Source organism: Dipodomys spectabilis, unplaced genomic scaffold (genome assembly GCF_019054845.1).
Source record: "Dipodomys spectabilis isolate Male_0828 unplaced genomic scaffold, ASM1905484v1 ptg000043l, whole genome shotgun sequence".
Lineage (NCBI taxonomy): Eukaryota > Metazoa > Chordata > Mammalia > Rodentia > Heteromyidae > Dipodomys > Dipodomys spectabilis.
Window position 1 is genome coordinate 33990845 of NW_024870720.1, and position 16969 is coordinate 34007813.

General features: G+C 35.6%; 1 protein-coding gene and 1 non-coding gene across 2 annotated transcripts in view; one reads left to right on the forward strand and one right to left on the reverse strand.

Annotated features, from left to right (window-relative positions):
- Positions 1 to 16969, forward strand: part of Cfap299 (cilia and flagella associated protein 299) — a 577316-nt gene that overhangs the window by 246085 nt on the left and 314262 nt on the right. The gene's annotated exons all lie outside the window — the stretch shown is intronic.
- Positions 7774 to 7838, reverse strand: Trnaa-ugc. Its single transcript has one exon. It is a non-coding gene; the product is annotated as a tRNA-Ala (tRNA).

A 16969-nucleotide genomic window follows, 5' to 3' on the forward strand; every position in this document is an offset into this window, starting at 1 on the left:
ACTATTGCTTAAAAATGCTGCATGATAAAATCTTCTTTTGTAATTAGGATTACCTACATTTATATTTATTTATTTTTTAATTTAAATTTTATTGTAAATGTGATGTACAGAGGGACTACAGTTACATAAGTCAGGGAATGAGTACATTTCTTTTTGAATAGTGTCACCTCTTCCCTATTTTCTCCCAGATTTTTTTCCTTCCAACCTCCCTCCCTCCCAAATTTTATAGTTCATTTTCAACAAAGTATCTAGTGAGTACCACTGCTGAATTAGCTCAGCCTTTGTCATTTAAATTTATTTTAACTGGGCTGTTGCAGTTCAGATAATTGGCGAGATATTGAATTAGTGCTTACAGACCAATATAAGGAATATAGGGATGAATTCCTGGAAAAGTTTCCAAGATCTTTAGTATATAAATATATGCTTCTTGAACTAAGTACTATGGTCAATGATAGAATATAAGTTTCAAAATTAGTTTGCATTATGTGAAACATAATGATTTTGAATAAAAACTAAATACGACTTGCCTTTTGTATATTCAAAATAGCAAATATATCTAGTGTAGTAATGGGCTTAAACTCAAGGCCCTTCATACCAGCAGGTGCTATACACTTGAGCCATTCCTTCTGTCCTTTTGCCTTTTGCTATTTTTCTAACAGGATCTTGTTTGTGCAAGGGTTGTCCTGGACCTTGATTTTCCTATTTACATGTAGCTAAGATGACAAGTATGCAGGGTTTTTTTTTATTGGTTGACAGGGACTCTCACGAAAATTTTACCTAAGTTGTCCTTAAACCTGAACCCTCCAGATTTTACTGAATGCCTAGCATTATCTCTCCAGTGATATCTAAAGAATGTTTATCATTATTACAGAGGTTTTATGATGTCACTTAGCTATGTTATGTAATCTTGATAATTATTGCCATATTATTTTTAACAATATTGCCAAGTTCTGGAAGCTTCGTATTGAAATAAGGAAACTGATGTATAGAGGAACAACCTTGTAAAAAAAGTTGCAAGGTATTTATTGTAATTATGATTCTGTGACTTGCCACTTTGGGCTGGATTCAGAATCTTGAAGTGGAAGCTGTGTTTCCTTACCTGTTGTTTTCTATACTCTAGCTGTGGATTGTTTTTTATCAATCTCCCTTACACATCTGGATGATGTGATTCTTTTCTAGATCATTTGTCATTCTATAGCAGACTAGCCCTGGTTGCTTCCTGTGGGAACCTTTAATACAAAGAAGCATCGTGGCTTAGTCCTGAAACCTCATTTTTCACAGTCTATTAGACAAAAAAAGAAAAGTGCATCAGATTTAGGGGCATTCGATTTAGGGGAGGGAAAAGAGATTCCACCTTCTAATGGAAGGAGTTGCAAAGTTATATGAAAAATGAAGAAAAAGTTACCATGTCTATTACTTACTGAAGGCTGAAATGTAAGTTTTCTATTAGGAAAAATAAAACCATAAAATATCTCTGTCAAAAAAGTATGTGAATTTGTGTCGAGTGCCAATGATTCCTGCATGTTATCTTAGCTACTCAGGAGACTGAGATCTGAGAGTCAAAAGCCAAGCCAGAGGAGGAACGTCTGTGAGACTCTTAACTCCAATTAACCACACATGCACACACACACACACACACACACACACACACACACACACACACACAGAGAGAGAGAGAGAGAGAGAGAGAGAGAGAGAGAGAGAGAGAGAGGAGAGAGAGAGAGAGAGAAGTGACAGAGTAGAAATTTCAGAAGATCTATATTTACAAATTAACACTTTAAATTGAAAACCATCATTTTCTCTTAGTTTTTTTTTCCCCTACATACATTGTAGCTCTGTCTTTTTATCTGACCTAATGTCTCTTATGTATGCATGAAACTTACTCAGTTCTATGGAGGGTATTTTAAGTGCATGGAATATTGGTTTATCTTCTTCACTTCAAAGCAGAAATCAGCCATTAAAATGATTTTCAGCAGCATATTTTATAGCTAATAAATATTCCTGAAACAATAATGCCAAAAAAGAATATAAGTTAAATACCACAATCTTAAAACAATATTCTTTAACTTCCCAAAAATGTTTCAAGGTTTGCTCTGCATGGCTTACTTATTTATTTTGGAGATAAAGTGGTTTAAACTTAAGAGTTTTACACTTGCTGGGCAGACGCTGTGCCAACAGAGCCATGTCTTAGTCTTCCTCCCCATTTTTTGCTTTAGTTAGGATAGGATGCTACAAATTTATCTACAACTGGCTTTGAACCATCATCCTTCTACCTACGCCTCCTATATACCAGGAATTATAGATATGAAAAACCATGCCTGGCTTATTTGTTGAAATGGAGTCTCACTAACTTTTGTCCAGGCTTGCCTCCAATTATGGCCCTCCTGATCTCTATCTCATGAGTAGCAGAGAGTGTTTAAGTCATATTTATTTACAGATTTATGTAGGAATATTTTTTCTATATCCTATAAATTTCAAACAATCTGGAATAATAATTTCAAGTATTATAAATATTATTTTTGTGCCAATCCTGGGGCTTAAACTTAGGGCCTGGGAGCTATACTTGAGCTCTGTTTGCTCAAAGCTAGCACTCTACTACTTGAGCTAGAGCTTCACTTCCAACTTTTGGGGGTAGTATAGTAGAGAAGAGTTTTGCTTGACTTTCCTTCCAGGTCTGGCTTCAAACTGCGATCCTCAGATCTGCCAAGTAGCTTGGATTACAGGTATGAGCCACCAGTGCCTGGCTTAAATCTTCTTTTTATTTCGGGTTTATTCCTGAAATGAGTCAAAATAATAATGAGATTCAAAGTTATTTTTTCATAGAATACTTAAATATTTGCAATTTTTCCTTATTTATATGACAACTTGTAGAATTTTTTCTTATTGTTATCTTATGTGTGTATATGTTTTCGTAGCCTTACAGTAATAATTATCCTAACTATGTATTTGCACATTTGCATGCTACATTCTATACATTTGGGTACTCGTATGTTTCTGTTTGCTAATGGATGTTAGCTGGCAAAATAATTTTACCTGAATAGTCCATAATTACTCTCAAAATAATAGAGTTAAAAGTAGTCAAAATTCTATACTGTGTTTGAATAAATCCAGATTACTTTAGTATTTTCAAATCACATAAATGCACCATTTTATCAATGAGAAATTTCTTAAGACTTTCTGTTAGAAATGCTGAATAATGCTTATTAGTGTCTATAGAGCTGCAGACAATTTACATATGTAATTTACCTTTCTGCTTTATACAGTAGTTTTAAGTAATTTCTCAATCCAAGAGATTTGAACACCTTCTTTGCCTCTTCTTTTGGGTCATCCAATATTTTACACGTAATAGAAGCTCCAAAAATAAATAACAACAATAAGATTCAGGGGGTGTGAGTGCCTGAGCTCACAGAAAACATTTCACTGATTCCCAGAATTCACAGCTACAACCTGGGTTTAATGCTAGAATGGTGAAAAGATCCACATTACAGGAAAAGAGCACATTGAAACCAAGTGGAATGCAACTTTAGTGCCTATGGAGAGATTGCCATGTCTTGTTTCTATCTCCCATGTTATCTGTGTCATTTTTGCTAGTATATATTAGAGATACATGACGAGATTTCATTTCCACACTTGTGTAAAATGTAATCCAATCAACTACAGCCCATCACTTCCATTTTCTTTCCTTTAACACTTACCATGTACTTTGTCCTGTTATAGAAATTTACACTTACCTAGCCTCTTTTACAGGTTTTATATTCTTAAACTCAATATCTCACTTTGTAACTAGAAAATTAACTACACAGAGTACAATAGTACAATAGTACGTTGATTTAATTAACATAATTTAAAGAACTTAATGGTTTCATCAGACTAAAGCCAAAGCTGAAAAGTTCACATAGACTTTATTTTCAAGTCTATAAAATCTATGAAAGCACTTTTCCGAATGCCAACCTGTAGTTCATATTCACTGATCATAATGATGATTTTTTAATACCCAGATCTTGATATCAGTTCAGAAATTTGCTGTCAAGATGGTTTCATCTATCACCATGAAATTGCTTTGGGTGGCCTAAAATCATTATGTCATTATCAGATGACATAATCATTATGTCATTATCAAATCAGAGATGAGTATAGTTTCATTAAATTGTTCTATCAGCTTCCAGAAATAAATGCAAATAAATGGGTTCCAAAGCTCTGTAGAACACACTGTATATCTTTGTAACTTCATGGCTAAACAGTAAACGTAAACCACAGGAGCATATGACTCAATTACCCTGAGACAGTTGTGTTATTCCTGTCAGACTTTTCCCCCCTCATTCATCAACTGAGGGCTTTCATCTGCTTTTAAAGTCATGGCTTCTGAAGTAGGGGTGAAATTACACCTGTCAGAAATAAATGTTCCTAGTGCTCTCTGTCATTTTTGTTATTTCACCAAAGAAATGTAAAGGAAGTATAGCATATTCCATTTTAAGCTAATAATCCTTTCTGGTCTTTCTCATTTAAAAATATTCTCTGATTATGCAATGGTGCAGATTTTGAAAATATGCACTTTATGGGAAGGACATGAGAATGTTGGGTAAGGTTCCCAGGTGAGCTATTCCTTACATTCAACAATTGCATTAAACTTACTTGACAGAAATATTTAACTATGCACTCAATCTACAATGGCAATCTAGATGTGCCCCTTAGCACACTTGTTCTGTTTATTTTTTCTACATTACACTCTAATAACTTTGTGGTTGCCCATAACACCACACAGCAGGTGCACCTGTGCAGCCACGTTTTTTATTTACCTAGAGAACAAAGTTAATGTTTTATCAAATCCAGGCCACACCTGGGCTGGAATCTTACTTGGCAGCTGAGTTCAAGTCAAAAACTGAAAGTTGCTGTTAGCCTGATATTTGAACTCCATTGAGCAAACTCTTGTGAGTTCTCTTGAAGGTTTTGAGAACTCAGCTTGTGAAGTCCCCACAACCAAAGGATGACAGGGAACCTAGGAGATGTGGAATACATGACCCATAGACCTGCCCCTCGCCAGCGTAGGTCATGACTTAGGAAATAAGGATAACTGCATTGTGCTACTAGCTTCTCACACTACACCTTGTCCCGGTAGATAATTCTTTTACGAGTCAGTGATTTTTAATATATGCGCAGAGTTGTGCAACTCTGTGTGAAATTTAGGAAGTTTTATTCATACAAAAAAATAAAACCCTATTCATTTGCAGTCTCTCCTCATGTCCCCACAGCCCTTCTAGACATAAGAGACCACTAATTCTTTCAAGTATTTTTCCCATGGTTCACATGTTATAGGAATGCACTCATATAATATATAGCCTTTCATGGCAGAATTCTTTCACTAAGTCTTAATATAATGTTTTAAAGGTTCATTAGTGTATTGTTTTATTTACAGAAATAGCACATTTTACTTATCCATTTCACAGTTTGTAGAGTTATTTTTTCCTTTCTCATCATATTTCATGGAAAACTTACTGTATAGTATATATTTTTCTCTTGAATCTATATCTGGGAATGGAAATAGTTAAATATAAATGTGTTTGGTTTCATGTATCTATCTGAGTGTGAGAAATGTTTTGATCAATATCCTCAAACTGAAATAATATGCATGATTCCTGCCACCCTCACAAATCACTGATGATGGTCATGTTCTAATGCTTTTGGTTCTTTGTATTTGTTTTTTGTTTTCATCCCTTAAAGAGAGAGTATGTGCCAGTTATTTTAAATACCACTAAGAATACATGAAAATAATTAGCCACCCACAGTTACTAGCAAAACATGTTTTATTTTATACAGAATTCAAAAGGAAGTATAAATCTGTAGTATCTTCATTCCTTTCTTTCTCTTCTTCCTGCTAGAAAGAAAAATGTCTCATTAAATTGGAAAACAAAGCATAAGACCTAATATAAAGGATGAATGTACCCAGTTTGTTATTAAAGAATTAATTTAAAAAATACAGGCTGACATAATTTCTTTAGACATGATTGCATGCAATAGCATTAGGGTTTTATATGAAAATCCTACAGTATTTAACCTTCAACAACTACTATCCTTATTTATAAAAATAACCTCATCAATATATAAGGCTGAAAATTAATTTCTTTTTTAATATTATGTTTGTGAAACCTCTACATCTAGACAAATAAATAATTTGCAAAATTATATTATCACTATTCTGTACCATGTTGACGATGATGATGATGATGATGATGATGATGATGATGATGATTCAGGTACCATAGCCTGAACATAGGGACTTACACTCTCACATGGCTTTCTTGCTCATGGATGATTCTCAACTACATGTCCCATTTCTTCAGTACAGCATTTTGTTAGTTAATTTTAGAGATGGAGTCTCACATCCTTTTCTTTTTGGGCTGGCTTCAGCCACAATCCTCCAGGTCTCAGCCTCCTCAGTAAGTAGGAATAGAGCTGTGAGCCACAGGCACCAGGCTCTAATTCTTTTTGTATCAAATAATTTTCCATGATTTAATTTGAAACATCTCAATGATATTTCACTTAATGAGAGCTAGAACCTAACATTCTCAACTGTCTGAGTTGAGTACAAAATGCTTTTGAATAAGTCTATCACTGAAGTCTTGGACTCGCGCTTGGATCTTGTTCCATTTATCTTTTAGCTCTTAACAGGTTTCATTATCTGTATTTTTTTTCCTTTAAAAGATAAGACACTGAAAGAATCAAGCCATGAGAGTGCAAAGAGAAAGACTAACAGCCTAAGAGAAAAAGAAAAGTAGCAGTGATGTGCTGGACTTGTTATTTGGCTTTCGAGTAGATGATTAGCACATTCCAATCCACAGTTGATGGAGTTTATTACTCAAGTCACAAATAAGTAAGCCAAGGCCCAAGGAGCAATGCACTATCCCCTAGACTACAAAAGGGCAGTAGTGCAATTTTAAGATCAAGATATTTCATCTTAGCTCAGCAATGACACAAGTACATCATACCAATCAATAAAGAAGCAAACACTTGCTCCACCCATTTCTTCCACTAAAGTATTAGCTGTCTTTTATGTTCTACTGATATACCTCCAACAGGGTTTTGTGAACTGCAGTCCTCTGTCAGAATCACCCTTATATTGCTTTTAGGGTGCTACTTTAAATTAGGAAGGGTAAAGTGAGGCAGTAGGTTCATTAAAGTTTGAGACCACAGCCTTTTGATAAGACATTATTTCCATTTGCATGTTCAGATGGCAGTGCTCTCTAACGGAGTGTATTTCACAGCTCTATGGTACCCACAAAGACTAAAGCTTCGCCAAACCACTGTTGACAAAGACAGAAATAACTGGGAAAGCAGAGCTCTCACCTCACTTTATGACTGGTGACTTTCTTCATCATTTTCTATAGATGAAGCATATTTCAATTCCCATTCTCCATTTTACTTCATATATAATTATTGTTTCCAAGCATTTATGGAGTTGGGTCTTGTGATTTGAAACAGCAGTTTGTACACCTATATTCTATCTATTAAGGATATTTCTGTGTTTTTTCCACTGTCTTTTTCATGTTAAATTTATTCCTACAAAATGTTAATGGTGGTTTGCACTGAAATTATGCTGTTATTTCTATCTTGGTAGAGTTTTGATTACAGTTAACTATTCCTAGAATATTTTCACTGTTCAAGAAGTGATTCGTGGAGCCTGAATTCTGGGCCTGGGCACTGTCCCACAGTTCTTCAGCAAAAGGTTAGAGCTCTACCACTGAGCCACAGCACCACTTCCAGCTTTTTCTGCTTATATGGTGCTGGGGAATTGAACCCAGGGCCTCCTGCATGCAAGGCAAGCGCTCTACCACTGAGCCACCTTCCCAGCCCCTCAAGAAGTGATGTTTTTAAAAAAGGTAAAACGTGTTCCTGACAGAAAATGTCCTATGAAGTGAATTTATGTGACTAATAATGATTTGTTCCCATAACATTATATTTAATAGAGATGACAGACAGTCCGTGCCAGTAGTGAGGTTCTGACTTTAAATTAAGGTCTTTCTATTGAAAGAAGGTCTTGATCTAGATATCACAGATACTGTAATTAGAGGAGATGGCTTTGATTTGATGTGGATAATGAGGAAGCCTCCAGAGTTAGGCACTTTGCTGGAGTAGTATGTGCTATGTGTGTACTAAGAAGCCAAGTCATCTACTAAAACTGTGTCTACTAAAAGGCAAAGGAAATTAGTTGGGACAATTCTTCTCTCCTTTTTCTCCTTTGTTCTTTTCTTTCACTCTCCTTCCTTTCTACCCTTACTCTTTCTTTTTTCCCCATTCTTCCTTTCTTCCTTCCTATTGAAAGATTAAATACTGAAAATCACTGGCAGTGTGTCTTCTTGTGAATGTGGTTACAAGTGTTGAATTTCAAAGCACTAGTCCAATTTATTTTAAAATGTTGTGAAAACATTGCTTACACATGGTGTTAAAATGTTGTTTGAAGTTGAAATGTTTTGAAATAGTATCTGATCAGAAGAAAAAAAACATGATGTTAATGTCAACATGTGGGAAACACCTTTGGTTGTATTTTTACCAAAACATTGTGAGCAGTATACATAATTATAGCCCGAAGTTTCCCAGTTATTCATTGATGCATTTACATGGTTGTCTACTGATTATATTTTTAGCACCATATTATGTTATGAATTTTCTCAGTGATAAAGAATTTTAAAATTATCTTTATATTTAATACCTTAATATATTTGACAATTATAGTTTTATTGAACAAACTCTTTCTTGCTTTCCACTCAATGCATTGTGACTAATACTGAAAACAGAATTTACTACTGCTTACTAACTGAAAAAATAAATTTGCTAGATTTTAGGAACTCTGATCTGAGCCTAGGGAACTACAATCGGAGATCAAATACTATTCATTGATAAGATAAACCCAGATATGGATATAAACTGAAACAAATGCAAAGTAAATAACAAAGTGCTTGTGTTCTTAATATTTGTAACAAAGTATTGGGAGTTACTGCAAGTCAACCTAATTTACAGAACAAAGCTTTAAGAATATTTTGATTCCCAACTCTGGTATGTCTACATTAGACACCACCAATGAATGCCTTAGGAAGGCATGGATCAAGATCCAGTAGAATTGACTTCACAGTAACTTTTGTCTTTTCTGTTGAACTCACCATAGTCTACAAAACCTTTAAGAGATATTAGGGTGTCTCTATTTAAAGAAACTATGTTAATGGTCATGTCTGTGGAATGCAGTGACTTTTTTTCTGGCCCCCTCAGTAATATCTTTGAAGTATAGAACTATTAGGAATACCCTCATCTCCATTCCTTCAGTCATTAAGGAGCTGGTAATTAGCACTAATTACCCTCTACTTCACATACTCCTCTGCAGGAGAAAAGAACTATTTAATTTAACCAGTTAATATAATCTCAGATATTTAATAACTTCATGCACAGTCATCATACGTTATTGCATATATGCTATTTCTCCGTAAGTTTTTGTTATTTGTCTTCCCACCTAAATTGAAAAAAATGTATCAGTGTATTTAGTATTAGAACCAGGCCAAAGTGTTCCTTCTTTTTTTTTTGTACATTTTTTATTGTAAAAACGCTGAACAGAAGGGTTACAGTTACATGAGAAAGGTAATGAGTACATTTCCTGTTGAGCATTGCTGCGTCCTCCTTTGTTTTCCCCTTTCATCCCTTCCCTCCCACCTCCACAACTACCCTCCCCCTAGAAGTTGTAAAGTTCACTTTCACATATTTAAGCATTTTGTTTTCCCCCTTCTGCTCCCCAAATTAAAGAAGTATATATACAAGATGCAGGGCACCGACATCAAGTAGAGTGAAAACAGGGGTTATACCAAGGGGAAGAACATACGAAGAAACAAAAACATCACATGGTATATTATAAATATGTTAGAAACAATAGCAAGAAAGAAAAAAGATACCTGTGCCCCTATTTTGAGGTTCATTTCACTTAACATCATCTCATATGGTCACATGTACATAGCTTTTGACCTTTTCTGCTTGTCTTACACATGTACTAGTTATTGCAAATAAGGGAAATCATCAGGCCCATGTTTCTTTGGGCCTGGCTTACTTCATTTAATATAATTTTTTCAAGTCTTTCCATTTCCTAACAAATGGGGTGATACCATTCTTTCTGATGGAGGCATAGAATTCCATTGTGTATGTGTGTGTGTGTGTGTGTGTGTGTGTGTGTGTGTGTGTGTGTGTCACATTTTCTTGATCCTCATCTGCTGACAGGCATCTGGGTTGCTTCCATATCTTAGCTATGGTAAATAATGCTGCGATAAACATAATTGTGCTAATAGCCTTAGTATGGCCTTGTTTGTGATCATTTGGGTAACTGCCCCAAAGTGGGATTGATGGGTCATAAGAGAGCTCTATATGGAGTCTTTTGAGGAACCTCCATACTGCTTTCCAAAGTGGTTGAACAAATTTACACTCCCACCAACAATGCAGTAGGGTTCCCTTCTGGCCACATCCCCTCCAGCATCTGTTGTTATTAGCATTCTTGATTATAGCAATTCTAACTAGGGTGAGGTGGAAATCTCAATGTTGTTTTGATTTACATTTCTTTTTTTTCTTTCTTTTTATTTAATAGAGCTTTTATTGTAAAAACACTGTACAGAGGAGTTACAGTTACATGAGCAAGCTAATGAGTACATTTCCTATCAAGCCTGATACCTCCTCCTTTGTTTAACCCCTACCTTCCCTTCCCTCCCACCTCCCGAACTATACTCCTCCCCTCCCTCCCTTCCTCCCTTCCCGCCTAAATTGTAAAGTTCATAATTCAACGTAGTGTCTTGTACATCACATTGTTATAATGGGTCAACCTGTATCCTTGTTTAAGCATTCTGTTTTTTTTCCCCTTCCCTCCCCAAGCTAGAAAAGTGTATATAAAAGATGCAGGGCACTGGAATCAAATACGGTGAAAACAGATTTCTTTTTTGACTAGAGAGGTTGAGCATTTCTTCACGTGTATATTGGCCATTCTTACTACCTCTTCAGAGAAGTTTCTCTTTTAAGTTTTTAGCCCACTTATTTATTGGGCAGTTGTTTCTTTGAGGATTTGTTGTTGGGGAATTTAATTTTCTGAGTTCCTAGTATATTTTAGATATGAGATCCTTGTCTGTTGTATGGCTAGTGAAGATCTTCTCCCAATCCGTGAATTTCTATGGATCTTGCTAGTTATGTACTATGCCATGCAGAAGCTCTGCAGTTTCATGCAATCCCATTTGTCCAACCTTTCTTTGATTTGTTGTGTTTCTGGGTCTCTAATAAGAAAATTTCAGCCTGTGCCAAGGAAACCGAGGGTTTCTCCTATTCCATCCTGTAATGTTTTCAGGGTGTCTGCTTTGACTCTGAGGTCTTTGATCCATTTGGAGTTGATTCTGGTGCAGGGTGATATATAAGGATCTCGCTTTAGTTTTATACAAGTACATAACCAATTTTGCCAGCACTATTTACTGAAGAGGGTGTCTTTCTTCCATTCTATTTTTTTAGCTCCCTTATTGACAATTAGGTGGCTATAGATGTGTGGGTTCATTTCTGGGTTTTCAGTTCTATTCTATTGGTCCTCAAGTCTGTTCTTGTGCCAGTACCAAGTTGTTTTGATTACTATAGCTTTGTAGTAGAGTTTGAAATTTGGTATTGATATTTTTCCAGAACTGTTCTTTCTGTTAAGGATCGCTTTTGTCTTTTATTGTTCCATAAGAATTTTTGGATTGCTTCTTCTATTTCCTTGACGAATGAGGTTGGAATATTGATAGTTATCATATTGAATTTGTAGATAGACTTGGGAAGTATTGTCATTTTCACGATCTTGATCCTTACAATCCAGGAACATGGGGGGTTTTGCCACTTCCTAGGTTCTGCTTTGATTTCCTTTTTCAGGTTTTTAAAGTTTTCATCATAGAGTTCCTTCACTTCTTTGGTTAATTCCTAAGTATTTTATTTTTTTGTGGGGCTATTACAAAAGGAGTTGCTTTCCTGATTTTGACCACGCTTGTCTCATTGTTGGCATACAAAAACGCCATGGATATTTGAGGGTTAATTTTATACTCTGCTATTTTAACATGGCTCTTCTTTATGACCTCAGGCTTTCTGTCTCTAAACATATCAAGTCAGTGAATTTTGATGCTGAGATCATTGGGTATGAAGAAAATTGTGGTCTAGTCAGACACATTAATTTACATTATTTACATATTTTTTCTGCTGTTCAACTAAAAATATATTAAATAAATTCCATTCTCATCATATTCCTCAATTGAGCATTAGATGGCTAATGATGAAATTTTATTTGATGTAATAAGAATATGTGATGTTGGTATTAAAATGAGTTGTTAACTATGAGATCAAAGGGCTTTTTATAATAGAAATGAAGTGACAAACATTTTAAACATATGTGAAAGCCATACTAAATGTTAGTCATTAAGCTATAGGGGAAGTTTGACCTGAATATTCAAAAATATATATTACTTACGTGATTTTGACTACCTCAGCATTTTTAAGTCACTTAGGAATTAAGGACAATCTTAAAATTAGGATGTTTCATCTGTATTATTGGATGGTAATTGTTTTGTGTGGTCTTATGAAAAATAGAAGCAAGATATGAAAATATTACCACAATAATATTAATATCAAGGTACGAAGAGTTTACTCACCAAATAATTACTTAGTAAACATTCATTCTGATATGTTAAGAATGAATTTACCATAGCTAAGATATAGAACCAACCGAGATACCCCTCTGTAGATAAATGGATTGAGAAAATGTGGTATATACATACAATGGAATTCTATGCTTCCGTCAGAAAGAACAACATCGCCCCATTCGTAAGGAAATGGAAGGTTTGGAAAAAATAATATTAAGTAAACTAAGCCAGACCCAAAGAAACATAGGCTCCGTGGCTTCCCTCATCTGTAATAATTAGTATATGTCTAGGATAGCCCCAGCAGAGGATCACAATAGCTCAATAAGACCATATAAAATGATGCTAATTGAAATGAACTCCAAGATATAGAAACAAGAGGTTTTTTTTAATGTTTTCTTTAAATGTACTGTGCAAAGTTAATGATTTTTTTCTTTCATGTTTTTTCCTTTGGTTTACCCCTTGTCACTGTTCTTGAATTTGGTAGCCTGTGTCTTGTATCTATGTTTATCTGATTTGGGGAAGGGAAGGGGAATAACAAAATAGCGAAACAAAGGAGAACCAATGCAACAGCGATACTCACAAGAAACTAAGCTGGAAATGAACTTTACAACTTGTTGGGGAGGGGAGTCAGAGTGGGGAGCGGAGAGGGAAGTAGGAAAGTTAAGGGACAGCATAACACTGGTCCACAAGAAATGTACTTATTACCTTACTTATGTAACTGTCATCCCTCTGTACATCAGCTTAACAATACAATAATTTTTTTCTTAATATATATTTTTATTGTATAGATACTGTACAGAGGGGTGACAGTTACATGAGCAAGGTAATGAGTCCGTTTCCTATCAAGCATTGTTACACTCTCCTTTGTTTTTCCCCTACCATCCCTTCCCTCCTTACCTCCTCAACTCCTCCCTGCCCTCCCCCCTCAAAGTTGTAAAGTTCATTTTCAACATACTGTCTTTTTTTATTTTATTTTATTTTATTTTATTTGAGAACATACTGTACAGAGGGGTTACAATTACATGGGCAGGATAATGCATACATTTCTTACCAAGCATTGCAGCCTCCTCCTTTGTTTACCCTTTACCTCCCTTCCCAGACTCCCCCCTCCCCCCACCCAATCATACACCCCTCCCTGCCCCCCTACACCGACATTGTAAAGCTGGTTTTGACATGACATTTTGTACTTCTCATTGTTGCAACAGGTCCACCTGAATCCTTAAACGACTTGTTTGTCCCCATCTCCTCCACATGTTATACTGACATCAAATATAGTGAAAGCGGGGGTTACACTGTGGGGGAGGGACATACAAAGCAACAAAGAAATAATCTTATAAATGCGTTAGAAACACATGCATGAAAGAAACGAAAACATTAAAATACATATTTAAGGGTTCGTTTTCCTAACCACACATTATCTGACCTTTTCCGCTTGACTCATACCTATACTAGATATTGCAAATAAGGGAAACCATGGGACCTATGTTTCTTTGGGCCTGGCTTACTTCACTTAATAGAATTTTTTCCAAGCCTTTCCATTTCCTAACAAATGGGGAAATGTCATTCTTTCTGATGGAAGCATAGAATTCCATTGTGTATATATACCACATTTTCTTGATCCATTCATCTACTGAGGGGCATCTGGGTTGGTTCCATATCTTAGCTGTGGTAAATAATGCTGCAGTAAACATAGTTGTGCTGGTAGCTTTAGTGTGGTCTTTTTTGTAAACATTAGGGTAAATGCCCAAAAGTGGGATTTCTGGGTCATAGGGGAGCTCTATGTGCAGTCTTTTGAGGAACCTCCATACTGCTTTCCAAAGTGGTTGAACAAGTTTACATTCCCACCAACAATGAAGTAAGGTTCCTTTCTGTCCACATCCCCTCCAGCATCTGTTGTTGTTAGAGTTCTTGATTTTTGCTGTTCTAACTGGAGTGAGGTGATATCTCAATGTTTTGATTTGCATTTCTTTTATGGCTAGGGATGTTGAACATTTCTTCATGTGTCTATTGGCCATCCTTCTTTCTTCTTCAGAGAAGCTTCTCTGTAAGTCTTTCGCCCACTTATTTATTGGGCAGTTGTTTCTTTGAGGATTTGTTGCTGGGTGGTTTAATTTTTTGAGTTCCAAGTATATTTTAGATATGAGACCCTTGTCCGTTGTATGGCAAAAATTCATATGGAACAATAAAAGACCCCGAATAGCAAAAACACTCCTCAACGGAAAGAACACTGCTGGAAGAATATCAATACCAAATTTCAAACTCTACTATAAAGCCATAGTAATCAAAACAGCTTGGTATTGGCATAAGAACAGACCTCAGGACCAATGGAATAGAATTGAAAACCCAGAAATGAACCTACAGACCTATAGCCATCTAATCTTCGATAAGGGAGCTAAAACAATAGAATGGAAGAAAGACAGCCTCTTCAGTAAATGGTGCTGGCAAAATTGGTTAACTACATGTAGAAAACTAAAGCTAGATCCTTATATATCACCCTGCACCAGAATCAACTCCAAATGGATCAAAGACCTTGAAGTCAAAGCAGACACTCTGAAAACATTACAGGATGGAATAGGAGAAACCCTAGGTCTCCTTGGCTCAGGCCGAAATTTTCTGAATAGAGACCCGGAAACACAACAAATCAAAGAAAGGTTGGACAAATGGGATTGCATAAGGTTGCAGAGCTTCTGCAGGGCAAATGACATAGCTAGCAAGATCAATAGAAAGCCCATGGATTGGGAGAAGATCTTTACTAGTCAACATACTGTCTTGTACATCTCATTATTACAAAAGAATGAATCCCATATCAAACACACTGAATTAAAATGCCACAAGGTGGCAGTGGCCTGCTCAAAGTGGTGGTCTTTATAGCTACACCAAAGGATCCAGAGGATCTGCCTTGTGTTGAAACCCCATTTCTATCGTATTTTTACTTTAAATTTTAAATTAAGTTGTTGTACAAGAAGTTTTGGTTCAATATGACTTATGAGTTTTTAAAAATAAACTTCTTATGAAGTCATGTGGAAATATCAGAATATATTTGATGCTGAACACTCACATGACTATTCCCATGGTCTTTCATTACTTTTTTCAATACTACAAGGAGGAAACAAGAAACCAATAAGGATAGAAAACTTGACTCACTCTTGTTTCAAAGTTCTCTTAAAAGACTGAATTCAGTAGTATATTATCTTTATCTCCAAACACAATATAGCTAGCAAAGAGATACTCACTCACTATGCACCCATTAAAACAACTTTTAAAATAGTGTCTTAGTCTCCAGGTACGTATCACTGACTGTTACAGTGGATTTGAACTATCCACATAGATAGTTTATGTTTAGGGATATATTGTATTGTGTGTAATACAATGAGTTTATATCATCTCTTTTTTTTTGGGTCCAGTCATGGGGCCTGAACTCTGGGCCTGGGCTCTGTGCCTCAGTTCTTCAGCTCAAGGCTAGCGCTCTTCCACTTGAGCCACAGCGCCACTTCCAGCTTTTTTCTTTTTGCTTATGTGGTGCTGAAGAATTGAACCCAGGGCCTTAGGCATGCAAGGAAAGAGCTCTATCACTGAGCCACCTTCCCAGCCCCTATAGTCATCATATAGTCCATTAGTGTTAAGGTGAGATTGAAAGAATTTGTGACCATAATGTTAATTTCATTAATTTCATAATGCTCATTTTCTACTATGAAGTATAATTCTTTAAAAATTATTGACTAATTTTCACAGAAACATGGTTGGTACATAAATAAGAATATGACCAATAATCAAGAGCATTCAGAGAATAAGATGACATAAACTTATGGAAACAATTTTCAAATACTTCATATAAAATACAGAATCATTACATTGCCATTATTATATTTCTTGGATTAAATACTAAATATTTCAAGTTTTATATCTATGGGAAATTATATAAAAATATCCTCTGCCTCCCATCAGCACACACCAGATCCCACACCTGTATACAACAGAATAGTTCAGTGCAGTGAATTTATACACACAAGAATCTTTGGGGTTACATTTCTATCTCTACCCTTGCTTGTTGGTATATTAAGATCAGTAGTATAATGCATAAGTCCATTTATGGATGGCTAATCAGTGACTGACTCCAAAAGAAAATTAAAAGAATAATAATGTAGAGATGGGAGCAAATATGGAGTTGTCAAATATGGCCTGGTGATAAAAGATATATTGCTCTACTGTTAGGGAAATTCAACAAAATTATTGAGATCCAATGTGACTTTATCCCAAATGACCACTTAACAACATTGAAATGAATTCAATACATCCTGAATTTGTAT